Here is a 10475-nt window from a genome sequence, read left to right as displayed (position 1 = left end):
TTGAGGTTGTAATTAAAAGAGGAAAGAATCATGAAGTTATGAGAATAAAATCTTAATCGAGAAAAAAGTCAGTAAAAGAATAAATTCATATTTAAATGTGAAATATTAAGGTAACGTAATGAATTCTCCACATTCCTTGTTTAAATGCTAAAATGACATGTTGCCTAAAATGATGACTTTATTCTCGTGATGTTATGAGTAAAACCTCTTTCCTTCCTGCCAGTGTCCCTGATACTCTGTGTAAAACATGTCCGCCCTTCCTCAGCCGCTCGTCTTCCTCCTCACCTGCTCTGTGTTGGAGGACAGAAGCTGTGAACTCATTATCTGTGAGCTCCTGTTAAATCACGTCTCTAATGAACAGCAGCCGAGGTGAATATGAACATAATGATTTTAGAGCCTCGACGATTCCCCCGAATGCAAATGAGGTTTGTAGTGAATCCTAATCAAGTGTAAAGAGAAATAATTTCACCCAATCAAACACCGGGGACTCCTGCTGCTGCGTTTACACTCTGCTCTCGTCTATATTATTTATGTGGAGATTAATTTGATTTAATCGACTGTGTAAATATTGGTCTCCACTGGAATTAATTAGAGGATTAAATAACCAGGAGAAAAATAAACTGAGATCTGCGTCGTGTTTCCTGCTCTGGGAGTAAAAACCACGTGAACATGAACGTGCACGACTCAGTGGGAAGTTCTCCAGGGTTTGGATTTTGCAGGAGAATCTCTGGAGACATGAAATCAAGATGTCCGATGTCAACATCCAACATCTACAGACACGAACACACGTTTAAAAACACGAGGACACATTTCTTTATCTCATGTAGTGAAATCTTTACTTTAGCAGCAAACTCACACAACAGTATGCAGGTTGTAACATCAGCAGCAGCAGCAGAGGCGTTCAGGGACACCTCGTTAAACACTGTTGTGTGTGTGTGTGTGTTTGTGTGTGGACACAGTGAAAAGGCCACATTCACTTTCACCTCTCAAGTGTCATTACTCCAACACAAAAAATCATAAAACCTTAAATAGAAAATAGATCCTGAACGCCTCAGTGATCAACTCCAAGGAAAAGATACAACCTCGTTAAATGAAATCCGTTCTGTCTCAAAATAACCCGGAAAAGCCCCAAACTGAATTACCAGCTAAATAAAAAAATTCACTAAAATCCCACTAACACACATTGGTTTGGTGAACCTGGGATTTCTTGTTCGAAGACGTCGTCGCTGTGAGACTTTGGCTTCGGAGACGCAGGCGGCTCGCGTCCGTCCACCAATCACAGAAGGCTTTAATCCACCTGAATAATACAATCGGCCAATCCCGGTGTAGCGATGATTGATCTCACGCCACCTGATTGGCAGAAGCTTGTTTGGAGAACGTGGAGAAGCTGAAGTGTAGGAACAGGGTTTGAGGACGACATGAAGTTGTTGACGTCCCCGTCTGTTAAGTACTCGAGTGATGAAGTGCCGGATGAAGGATGAAGATGGTTTGTCCCACTCGTGTCTCCGGTGACTAAACGATGAAGAGGTTAAAACCAGGAGAGGAAGCTGCAGATGACATCTTCTTCTGCATGTCTCTCTTTCATAATCGTTGCTTTAGCAGCATTTAAATGACTGGTTTTCACCACGAAGTATTAAAACACAGTCATGTATACGTTATTAAAACAGCTTCACGTAACCTGACTGTGTGAATGTTTGTCCCAGTCGAGCTTCCTTCCTTCACAGTGTCTCTCGTTTCCTCTTCAGCTCCTCTGTGTCTCTGTGTCTCTGTGTCCGTCCAGACGAGGACGAACTGGACGAGGACGAGCGGGAGGGTTTTAATTCTTCCTCTTGGCTTCACAGTTCTCATCTGTGGCTGCAGCCATTTTGTTTCCCTTTGTCGTGAACTCATGATACAGTCGGGGATCCGAAATGGAGCGAGCCCATAACAGACGATGAGCCGAGGAGGTCGAAGCTGGAATCAATCCTCGTACTCTCCGTCGCAGCCGTAATCTGGAGGAGAAGAGAAGTTAATGTGTTATTCTAAAATCTAGAAGAAGAAGTGAACAAGGCAAAAGGTTTTACTGGACGAGAGCCTCACGCTCAGGTTCCACAGATTTGTGGTGAAATTAAATAAAAGGTTCAACGCTGAGCCCCAAGTCTGACCCTGACCTTTGACCTCTCAGGGAGCCACGGACTACAAACAAATAGTTCCCCTACAGCAATCTATTAAGAAGCTTCTTTTTTTTTTAACTGCAGCTGAGTCAGAGAACTTCAAGTTTCACAGCCACAGACGTAAAGTGGAGAAATTGAATCTTAGCGCCGGCTCATTAAATCAGGAAATGGATCCGTGACCCCGAGCGGGAGATTCATTAAAAACTCTTTCATTCAGAAGCTGAAATTCAAATGTTCAAATTCAGAGACGGAGAAGTTTAAGATTATCGTTTTTATCTTTTATTAAAAGATTATGTGAGACCTCATCACGATGTTTAAACTTCAGTCAGTGTGAGAGTCTGTCTCAACTTTTATCTTGTGTCAACTTGTGACGTGAGGTTTGACCATGTTTCACATCAAATAACTAATCAACAACAAACAAGTAAACAAACATCAGTGTGATAAAACTAACTAACATGACAGAAACCATCTTTGACAAACATTCACTTGATGACCCATCTGCTAACATGGAGGAGGAACTCACCGTTGCTGCCCATCATCTCCATGGCGCTCATGCAGGGGTCCTCTTCCTCCTCCTCTTCCTCATCGGCAGCCTCATCGTAGACGACCGGCCCGCTCTCCACCAGCACGGCGATGGCGGGGTCTCCCGCCGGCACCGGCAGGGGCTGGGAGGAGCCGACCTGAGAGAACAGGAAATGTTATCGTTCTGTATTTTTTTATATTTTCCTCCGTGTGACATGAAGGTAAAATTTCCTCCCGAGGGAAATCTGAGCTCGATGTGATCTCACCTGCCCCACTTCCTCTAAACTGATATAAACATAATGAACAGGGAGCTGCAGGGCGGGGGGGGGGGGGATTTCATCTGCTGCAGCTTCTGCACATACGACTAAACACAGAATCAGAGCAGAACCAAAACCTTTATTATCTAATATTACATCTAAATTAAGGTTCTCACTTCTCCACACTGTGTTCCACTCTGTGTGGAGCAGAACGGGGTCAGAGGTCAAACGCAGCCTCGGGGCAACAGCACCCGTCAACGTTCATGGAGAGCGTGTCCAATCAGAGTGAAGGGGTGAGGGTGAACGGGGGGGCAACGTTGTGATCAGAGTCTTCTTCTGCATTTCACCACGTTCACATCGTCTGAGCTGTCAAACGTTCTCGTCTCAATATGAAGACTTCCTGCCCCGAGGGCGACTGAAGGGGATTCTGTTCCCAGGAGGGTTCTCCTGCTGGGAGACAAACATGGAGCCGGTGACACCAGGAGACGCTGGCAGCAGCAGAGGGAGGACACAAACATCTGGTGTCATGGAGCTCTGCTGCAGAGGCTGGAGACGAGAGAGACGAGAGACAAGAGAGAGACGAGAGGGACGAGAGACAAGAGACAAGAGAGAGACGAGAGGGACGAGAGAGACGAGAGGGGCGAGAGGGACGAGAGACAAGAGAGAGACGAGAGACAAGAGAGACAAGAGAGAGAAGAGAGGGGCGAGAGGGACGAGAGACAAGAGAGAGACGAGAGACAAGAGAGAGAAGAGAGGGACGAGAGGGGCGAGAGGGACGAGAGACAAGAGAGAGACGAGAGACAAGAGAGACAAGAGAGAGAAGAGAGGGACGAGAGGGGCGAGAGGGACGAGAGACAAGAGAGAGACGAGAGACAAGAGAGACAAGAGAGAGAAGAGAGGGACGAGAGGGGCGAGAGGGACGAGAGACAAGAGAGAGACGAGAGACAAGAGAGACAAGAGAGAGACGAGAGGGACGAGAGGGGCGAGAGGGACGAGAGACAAGAGAGAGACGAGAGACAAGAGAGACGAGAGGGACGAGAGGGGCGAGAGGGACGAGAGACAAGAGAGAGACGAGAGACAAGAGAGACAAGAGAGGGACGAGAGAGACGAGAAGGACGAGGGAGACTCGAGGAGCTGAACAGAGGAAAGGACGACTGAATAAAAGTCAGGATGAATGTTCCACTTTATATTTGACCACAGTAAGGAAACTAAAAACACAAAAACGTATTTATCTTTTTGTAATTCAGCACCTCACCACTGTCATTCACAGGCAGATATGATAATATATAAATAAAAACCTGTTTTCATCTTAGATCTCATCAAAGAAACGAAAGAGGGAAATTTATACTTTATAGTTAAAAAGTCTAAAGTCTGTGAAGCTCGTCTCCTGCACAGAAAACACTGAAAGAGTCTAAATAGAGAAACTGATAAATCGAGTCATTTCACAAATGATCTTCTTCAGATTTTCCGTTTTTGCAATAAAAATAATCAATTTCCTTTCAGCTGATTATAAAACTGGAGGAGAAGCAGGTGGAGGGTCGCTCTGTGACGGAGAGACATTTCCCCGGCAACAGCCTGTTGGAGGCTCTGATTCCTCCTGCTTCCCCTCTCTTCCTCCTCCTTCCTCCTTCCTGCTCCTGCTTCCTCCTGCTGCTTCCTCCTGCTTCCTCCCGATTCCTCCTCCTACTTCCTCCTCCTCCTGCTTCCTCCTGCTTCCTCCTCCTGCTTCCTCCTCCCTCCTGCTTCCTCCTCCTACTACCCCCTGCTTCCTCCTGCTTCCTCCTCCTGCTTCCTCCTCCTGCTTCCTCCTTTCGCTTCCTCCCTCCTGCTTCCTCCTCCCTCCTGCTTCCTCCTCCTGCTTCCTCCTTTCGCTTCCCCCTGCTTCCTCCTGCTTCCTCCTCCTGCTTCCTCCTGCTTCCTCCTGCTTCCTCCTCCTGCTTCCTCCTCCCTCCTGCTTCCTCCTCCCTCCTGCTTCCTCCTCCTCCTGCTTCCTCCTTTCGCTTCCTCCTGCTTCCTCTTGCTTCCTCCTGCTTCCCCCTGCTTCCCCCTGCTTCCTCCCGTTTCCTCCTGCTTTCCCCTGCTTCCTCCTCCTTCCTCCTCCTTCCTCCCATTTCCCCCTGCTTCCTCTCCTTCCTCCTGCTTCCCCCTGCTTCCCCCTACTTCCTCATGCTTCCTCCTTCTTCACCCTGCTACTTCCCGTTTCCTCCTGCTGCCGTCTCTTCCTCAAATTTCCCTTTCATTTCCTGCCACCTCTCTTTTATTTGACATTTCCTCTCTTCCTTCACTGCATCCTTCTCTCCTCCCTCCTTCACTGCATCCTTCTCTCTTCCCTCCTTCACGGGAACATTTGTGGGTCCGACTCGTCTGTTTCTCTGCTGATCAGCGGTGAAAAACTGAAACCACAGAGTATCCACCTCTCCTCCCTCCTTCCCCCTGACTTTGTCCTTTAGTCCCCCCCCCCCGCTGAGTTTCACCTCACCAGGCTGTAAAGAGGCTCCTCATCACAGGAGCTGGACGCCTCATTAACTGCTGCTGAACACAGGCGGTAATGTGAAGAAATATATAAAAAAATAACCATAAACACGCTGCTCCACACTAATTAGAAGGTGAAAGCTATTACATGGGTCAGGACGAGGGGGGGGGGGGGGGGGAACTCGTCCACTCTCATATTTACACACAGATTATGTTCCACTCTAAATATCCGCTTGGAAACTCAAACTGCTGAGTCTCAGCCGTCCAATGGGAGAGCGGCTCGTTAAGAGCCAGCGAGCGACAGGAAGCAGGTTTTACGAGCGTGTTGACGTCTGACGGCTGCAGTGACTCAGAACAGGAAGTGAGAGGAAAACGCTCCCGTTCAGACGCTCAGTGTTTGAACTGGATCAGAACCAGAAAGAATAAATCTCTGTCTGCTGCAGGTCGACTCCAGGTCGTCACGTTGAAAGACGAGAGGACTTTTCATTTTAAAGCTGCTGTTTGGTTCAGACCCGGGGCATCGCCACAGGGTTTCTCCAAAAACTACCAACGTGTGCACAAAGAGCTTCAAGTCTCTGATTACTGCAATATGAATCTCAACAGGCTTCTGTGAGTGTGTGTGTTTGTTTCCTCGTCTCCAGACGGCCTGAGAACTTCTCAGGGAACCAGACTCCGAACAGACTCAATCCTGAATCCACCATGATGATCGCTTGCATAAGCAGACGGTAGCTGGAGCATCCAGAGCGACGCCGGCCGCTCAGAGCACCTCTCCGTGACCTCATCACACTTTTCACTTTCCTAAGCCTCTCGCTCTAAATCCCCACGTCTTGATCTGTGTGCCGCCACCCCCCCCCCCCCCCCTCTTTGTGCTTTAGAGAGGAGGGGAAAGGTCGGGGGGGGGGCAGCTGGACCAGGCTCTGCTGGCAGAAATCGACTCGTCACTTCTTCTCTGTCTCGTAAACTCATCATTTCCTTCCCTGGCTCGTTTGAATAATGTACAGACTAATTGCTGGGTCACTGAGGAGGGAGAGGGAAATGGTTTTCTTGTTAAGCGACCAACAGAAACACACACACACACACACACACACACAGATCTCTTTTCAATCTGGGCCTGTCACTGCAGTGAAATGGCAGCATTACATAACAGGGGCTCTCGAGCGAGGAGCAGCCTCAGCCAATGGCGGCGGCCGGTTGCCTCCAGTTCCCAGGGGGAGGGGAGGGGGGGGTTGCTAAGTAACTAGCCTTGTTGACCCGGCCCCTTGTGGTAATGTTTTCTTCCCTGAGCTCCTCCATTCAGCACATGATGGAGGGGGGGGGGGGGGGGGGGCACAAAGACTGAGGAGGAGGAGGGGAGATGGAGGGATGGGGAGGAATGTGGAGGAAGAAGAAAATCGAAAAAAGGAGAATGATGGGAAATTAGTACAGCAGCAGAGAGGAGCGTTAAGAGGAAGAGATGAAGAGGAGAGAGAAGAAGAGCAGAGAGAATAAGAGGAGAGAGATGAAGAGGAGAGACAAGAAGAGGAGAGAGAAGAAGAGGAGAGAGAAGAAGAGGAGAGTGAAGAAGAGGAGAGAAGAAGAGGAGAGAAGAAGAGGAGAGAAGAAGAGGAGAGAGAATAAGAGGAGAGAGATGAAGAGGAGAGAGAAGAAGAGGAGAGTGAAGAAGAGGAGAGTGAAGAAGAGCAGAGAGAAGAAGAGCAGAGTGACGAAGAGGAGAGAGAAGAAGAGGAGAGAGAAGAGGAAGAGAGAAGAAGAGGAAGAGAGAAGAAGAGGAAGAGATGAAGAAGAGGAGAGAGAAGAAGAGCAGAGAGAAGAAGAGCAGATAGAATAAGAGGAGAGAGAATAAGAGGAGAGATAAGAAGAGGAGAGTGAAGAAGAGGAGAGAGAAAAAGATGAGAAAGATGAAGAGGAAGAGATGAAGAGGAGAGTGAAGAAGAGGAAGAGATGAAGAGGAGAGTGAAGAAGAGGAGAGAGAAGAAGAGGAAAGAGATGAAGACGAGGAGAGAGATGAAGACGAGGAGAGAGAAGAAGAGAAGAGGGAAGAAGAGGAGAGAGGAGAAGAGGGAAGAAGAGGAGAGAGAAGAAGAGGAGAGAGATGAAGAGGAGAGAGGAGAAGAGCAGAGATAATAAGAGGAGAGATAATAAGAGGAGAGAGAATAAGAGGAGAGAGAATAAGAGGAGAGAGAATAAGAGGAGAGAGAAGAAGAGGAGAGAGAAGAAGAGGAGAGAGAAGAAGAGGAGAGTGAAGAAGAGGAGAGAGAATAAGAGGAGAGAGAATAAGAGGAGAGAGAATAAGAGGAGAGTGAAGAAGAGGAGAGAAGAAGAGGAGAGAAGAAGAGGAGAGAAGAAGAGGAGAGAGAATAAGAGGAGAGAGATGAAGAGGAGAGAGAAGAAGAGGAGAGTGAAGAAGAGGAGAGTGAAGAAGAGCAGAGAGAAGAAGAGCAGAGTGACGAAGAGGAGAGAGAAGAAGAGGAGAGAGAAGAGGAGGAAGAGAGAAGAAGAGGAAGAGATGAAGAAGAGGAGAGAGAAGAAGAGGAGAAAGAAGAAGAGGAAGAGAGAAGAAGAGGAGAGTGATGAAGACGAGAGTGAAGAAGAGGAGAGAGATGAAGAGGAGAGTGAAGAAGAGGAGAGTGAAGAAGAGGAGAGTGAAGAAGAGGGGAGAGAAGAAGAGGAGAGTGAAGAAGAGGAGAGAGAAGAAGAGGAGAGAAGAAGAAGAGGAGAGTGAAGAAGAGGAGAGAGAAGAAGAGGAGAGAGAAGAAGAGGAAGAGATGAAGAGGGGAGAGAAGAAGAGGAGAGTGAAGAAGAGGAGAGAGAAGAAGAGGAGAGAGAAGAAGAGGAGAGAGAAGAAGAGGAAGAGATGAAGAGGGGAGAGAAGAAGAGGAGAGTGAAGAAGAGGAAGAGATGAAGAAGAGGAGAGAGAAGAAGAGGAAGAGATGAAGAAGAGGAGAGTGAAGAAGAGGAGAGAGAAGAAGAGGAGAGTGAAGAAGAGGCCTGAGAAGAGTCACTACCTTTCTTATATCACTAAATGATTCAGTGTCAGTTTAATGTCACTTGTTAATAATCTGTGTTGGAGGAGATGAAGATGTTGTTTCCACTTCACTGTGATGAAAACCGAAAAATTAATTTTCTGTTTCTCTGCCACAAATAATCCATAAAACCCTGAGCAGCTTTTCACATGTTGAACATTTGAAGCGGACATTGAAAATGCACCAGCTAAAGAATCGTCTGGTGACCACTCAGAGTTTTAGAGCCAATGAAACGATGATGTAGACGCTCACGACCTCTTTCTGATTGGGTCTTTACAGATCAGACGTAGGCTTCACTGATTGGTCAGGCTCCTGTCACATGACTACCTTCCATAAGAGAACAGTCAGTGTTGAACTCGCTGGTTGGACGAGCTCCAGCTGTCGGTAACAGTTAACGTTTAAAACTAAATAACTCCTTCACGTCTTCTCCTCTGTGGAAAGTGGAACGTGGCAAAAGTTGTTAAAAGATAAACCCTGAGAGATGAGACAGAATTAAGACACAAAGTTGGAGGAAGTGTCCCAGTTCTCCCAGTAGACAGCTGAATGAGAAATGAACTGGTCAAAGACGAGACGTCGAACCGGCTTCAGTCAAACTGCAGCTCCGACTCTGTGTCTCTGGATTCATCTGCAGGCCGGAGACTGGCCAGCAGCAGCTCCTCACCACAGGGAAAAGGAGCAAGCACCTCTGAAAGTGCTTTTTAAGACATTTTTATGTTAAAGTTTAACAGCGTATTTATTTTAAGAGCCTGTCAGATTTATTTTTAGGATCAGTGAACACCCTGGAGGGAGGGAGGGAGGGAGGGGGGAGTAAGGAGAGAAGGGCAAATAAAGACAAAGTGAGCTTCACCTCTCACACGGCCGGACGGGAGATTTATGAATCCCCCGTTCGCTCTGCAGGACATTTCAGCAATCAGCCTGTAAGGGGTGAGGAGAGGAGAGTGACCGGGGGGGGGGGGGGGTCACCCTGTCTCCATGTCTGTTACTGTCACAGCTTCATTACCTGGAGCCTTTGGGGCTGTGTCGCTCTCTGGAGCCTTTTTCTTATTGTCAACAAATCCTCTTATTCCTCTGAGCCATAAATATCCAGTTTGGTTTCTGCCACGTTCAACGTATTAAATTCTATTTTAAAACCACTCAGACTTAAATTGAATGTGTTTTTCAGTCAAACTGGTCAAAGGATGACGGAAAAACCTCTGAGGACAATGAGGTCGACATCATTTTTTATGAAGTACATGAATTTATTGGAGATTATATCAACTATGCAGCTGCTTTCACACCAGCACTGAACTCCGGGTATTTTAAATAACAATAAGTGAATAAATGTGAATAAGTCTGACTCCTGTTGTGTCTCCAGTAGATGCATTAGTCAGCCGCTGTTTAAATCAAGAAGAAGTAGTAGAAGCAACTGTAGTGTCACGTGAAGAAGACCCAGTTTGTGTGTCTTCCAATTCCTTCAAAGATATGAGCTATAAATGTGGGACCAGGCCTCAGAGCCCAAGCTCTTCCTCTTCTGTGCAACCACACAAAGATCCCACCAGCAAGTGGACCGGACAGTGTTGAACAACTAACTCTATTCTTCACAGCGAACCCTAGTGGACCGGAGGACTCTGAGGTTATTAATTAACCTTCAGTGAGTGAGTGTGGATGAAGCAACAGAGAGAGTGAGTGTCTGAAGACGAGCAGACGTGAGGAAGATGAACGGCAGCTCACCTGCTCCACAGCCAGCTTCTTGTTGGGCTGTCCGGTGATGAACGGCTGCAACCTGAGACACAGACGACAGAACAGCATCAGAACAAACCCGACCTGTAATATCCACGTGTTCCCTGCAGCTCCATTATAATATGTTTTACTTTCCTCCTCATTTTCTACTTACTGTGTTTCTTATTCACCAAAACACCAAAGTAAATGAAAACCAACCAAAGTTATTCAATAAATTCAAAAGGAAAGACAATCACATCATAACCATCAGTAATTAATGTGATATTTATGTTAATTGCTTTTTTCAAATAAAATAGAGATTTGCGTGAAGACTCTTCTGTGATGAATCC

General features: G+C 47.1%; 1 long non-coding RNA gene and 1 pseudogene across 1 annotated transcript; one reads left to right on the top strand and one right to left on the bottom strand.

The window, feature by feature from the left end:
• Positions 1-809: 809 nt before the first annotated feature.
• Positions 810-2810, bottom strand: LOC128451190 (uncharacterized). Its single transcript, XR_008340083.1, has 2 exons — positions 2677-2810; positions 810-1991 (listed from the first exon to the last, which is right to left on the bottom strand). It is a non-coding gene; the product is annotated as an uncharacterized LOC128451190 (long non-coding RNA).
• Positions 2811-6862: 4052 nt separating this feature from the next.
• The window catches only part of LOC128450990 (trichohyalin-like), a 5692-nt pseudogene continuing 2079 nt past the window's right edge, over positions 6863-10475 (top strand).

This window comes from Pleuronectes platessa, chromosome 11 (genome assembly GCF_947347685.1).
Source record: "Pleuronectes platessa chromosome 11, fPlePla1.1, whole genome shotgun sequence".
NCBI classification, from domain to species: Eukaryota; Metazoa; Chordata; class Actinopteri; order Pleuronectiformes; family Pleuronectidae; genus Pleuronectes; species Pleuronectes platessa.
Note: the sequence above shows the minus strand (reverse complement) of the source record. Positions and strands in the feature narration are given on the sequence as shown.